Here is a 3,750-nt window from a genome sequence, read left to right as displayed (position 1 = left end):
CCATAAGTTGCTTGAGACATTAGTTGTTCAGGCTGGACATTAGAAGACACTATTTCACAGTCAGGGTGGCTAGGATGTGGAACCAACTTCCAAGGGAAGTGGTGCTGGCTCGTACCTTGGGGGTCTTTAAGAGGAGGCTTGACAATTACCTAGCTGGGGTCATATGAGCCCAGTTTTCTCTCCTGCTCAGGGCAGGGGGTTGGACTTGATGATCTCCTTAGGTCCCTTCCGACCCTATATCTATGAATCTATGAAATTTGTACACCTGGGGGATTCCATTGAACTCACTGGGAGTAAAGCTATTCATGAGAAGAAGTATCAGCAGGGTTAAGTTCTTGGTTAGCTTATTTATAGCTCTAACCCGTTTTCTTCAATTAAGCTGCTTCTACACTGGGCTTTGCTCTGTTCTCTGGATGGTGGAGTGATATATATTGAAGGGCTGTCCTTCCAGCCCTCCGGGCTGATGTGCCATGTACTTAGAACATGGGATAGCCTAGGGAATGCCTCTCTAAAAAGTTACTCTAGCAAGGTGCCAAAACACCTTTGCTTTCAGTACTGTTACCACAATCTTTTTGACCATTGCTTTAAAATTCTGAAGTGTAAATTGCTCAATGTGACTGATACTTTAGGTCCCAGCCCTGTGTTCCTGATTTGGTCTATACCCAGGCAAAAGTCCTGTTAACTTCAAAGATAACATGCTAGCGTAAGGACTTGGAGACTAAAGATGCACGGGCACAGTCCTGTCACAAGTAAAGAGGTCTTAAATACAGAGCAACTAAAGCAATTTAATGCACAGAGGCAGGCCATAGAGAGAACTTGGAGACCTAGACCCAACCTGCACACTGTAATGTACTGCCCAGCTGGAGGAGGGCACAAATACTTCTGCATAGAAGGAGCAGATTATATCCCCTGATGCCTGTTGCCTGAACAAGAAAAATTACTCAGACCTTGCACACAGGTATTGAGAATTTGGCTGTAGGCAGCACAGATGATTCCTTTATTGGGCTGTCAAACCACAGTAACATGTACAAGTCTTTCACAAACCATAAACAATTCCATTGCTTTTGGCCAACCTTGCAGAGGCTTCACTGCTGCAGGAGATGCACCACTGTCTTGATCCATAAGAGAACAAAAACTCAGGGGAGTTAAATGCTACAGAAGCACAAGGAGCACACAGAAACTTACTCCCACTCTGTACCTCACAATTTAAATGCTGCACTGCTGCCACTGACAGGATATACTTTAATTAGTATGAATAGCAGTAGTGAGAAGAATAGTTTTTGATGTCCCCTAAAGTTCGGGATAGCAGCAATATTTAGTGTGAATGAATTGCTCCACTCAACAAGCTAGCTAATCAAAATGTAAAAGTGACAGTAACTAGGAAGAGAGAATGAAAGGTAGAAAGAAATGTGGAATTCCCTAGGATGTTGTTATTGCCTGACAGTCATGACACGTGACTTAATTCTGTATCTGTAAGGTTGAGGGCAGGGGGAGGTCTCTCTCTATTTTTTATGTTTCTTTGGTTAAAGAAAAAAAAAGGGTTTTACTTTCCCTTCAGGTTTAGTAATGGAATTTCTTTCAAGCCAATTTCTGAGGGATAGTTCCCTGAGATTATAAAGAAGAAAAATATCAGAGATAGAACCATCCCTTTGCTTGAATGCTTCATGAAAGAACTACTAGAGAGAGAGAAAGAGTAAAACCTACCCAGAAAGTCAAATTCAGCCACAGTGTAAGCATATGCAGTTCTAATGAGTGAGCTGCAATTGCAGCTGTTTTCTTAAAACATCTGGAGTCGACCAGTCTTCAGTGAAAAAAGTTCCAGCTTTTCCATTGTTTTCTCTTTCTGTTCAAGTTAACTAGTGTCTCCACCTCTTTCTACATTCAGGTTTCAGCAACTTGAATGTCCAGCTCTAGTAAGAGGCAACGTCTGTATACCAAGACAATGCAATGGGGAAAGGGGTCACTTCTACACCGAGCCAACCATGAACCACCACTAAACACTTCCAGTACTAAACCATTCACCTCCTCCCTCAGGTTTCCAAGCAGTTTGCTCTACGCACACAAAGAACCCAAAGCTCATTCCAAAACACATCAATCCTGTTTTCAACTCCAAAGGTCTATGCAAGCTAAATAATTCAGCTATTTTTATTTGTGCAGGACCAACAGAATGCTAAGCACTTGGCTCCTTTCTAAACTTAGTCTGCCTGTTTGGCTAGCAGTATTACTATTTACCAAACCATATTTTCAAAGGGGAGTAGGAGCAGAGGCATTGTTTGCTCCAACCTACTGACCCATCATCCTCATTTAGCATTGCAACCTAAATACAATTCAGACTGCAGACAACATTCGCTATTATTGCAACCCCCACCCCTAGTCAATACATTCCTGACTGTGCTGGGATCAGGTCTGTAGCTAGAATCATAGAAATGGACTTCAAGGGCCATCTAATCCAGCCTCCTCCACAGGTACAGCTTGAAGATTGCAATCCTAGCATGAGCAGGATAAACCACTGCCCCTTCCACCTTGCACCTTCTACCTTACCCTTTCTCACCACAGAAGGGTGCCATCCTATCATGGTCACCCTGTTCCCAGAGAAATCAAATGTGTGCTGTTGTGAAAGAGCATGCGCTGAGAACAAACAAAAAATAAAATCCCACATGCCTCAGAGAGGGAAGCCAACTTTTCCTCCCATCCCTGCTCTGTCAGACCTCATTCACCAAAGAATCTAAGCATTAATCCTTAAGCATTTAACTCTGCCTTGATTTGGCAGAGCACACAAAGACCTGATTAAGTAAATGCTGACGTCCCAGTGACTTCACAGGAACATAAACCTGTCCTGAATCAGGGCCTTTACTCAGTCTCTATGACAACATTCTAGTAAGGCTGGGAGATGTAATGGAAAGCTTAAATATCTGAATCCCATACAGCAGGAAAAAAAAGCTTATTAAAATTCCTTAGGTAATAATTAAAAGAAAAAAGACCAGCTATATGGAGGAGGAAGAAAGCCATGAGCCAAGTATCCTGGCCATATGGACATACTTTGAATCATCAGCAATGGTAGAGCAAGGCCGGGACCATTTTATTTCTGCTGCTGGATTTTTAGCTACTTAACACCTTCAGGGGCTCTCAGTGTCATTTATCCAGCGACTGGACTGGGAGGCACACTGGTTCCTCCTTTGGGGTTCTTTTTAGAGTTTTGTAGGCAGACAGGATACCCCAGGAGAAGCTACCCTTATGCTATCCCCTCTGGGAAACTGAGCCCTAACATTTAGCCTGGGCTTAGATTAATTAAAAGGCTAACTGGGTCATGGCTAGTGCATGACTGGGGTGTATGGAGTCTTGGTCTGATTTAAGTGTCCCATCAACATTAGCTACTATAAGATGATGGTGAGCCAGACCTTATGGCCCCACAGCCTTGGTCTTCCTTCAATCCAATCTTGCCGCTGGAAAATGACTTTGAGTTGCTGTCTCACTTCTGCCTCTAAGTGAGGGTTTCTAGAACTGTGCTGAAATGCAGACATGCTCTGGGGTATAATGTGCCATCCCCTCAAGGGCACAGCCAGTGTGCCCTGGCTCCCCATCTATGCTATCAGCACAATTTACCTTTTCAGACCATGTGTGTTTCCCTCTCTTCCTACATTTCTCACAGACACAGCAAAGTTTCTGATGCCATTGATGGAGAGAAACTATTCACAATACAATTAACAACAACAACACTAAGAGAAAAAAATAACACAAAGATGCAGGAAT

The sequence above is a fragment of the Alligator sinensis genome, unplaced genomic scaffold, assembly GCF_000455745.1.
Source record: "Alligator sinensis unplaced genomic scaffold, ASM45574v1 scaffold74_2, whole genome shotgun sequence".
In the NCBI taxonomy this organism is placed as follows: Eukaryota; Metazoa; Chordata; order Crocodylia; family Alligatoridae; genus Alligator; species Alligator sinensis.
This window is presented reverse-complemented; position numbering follows the sequence as displayed.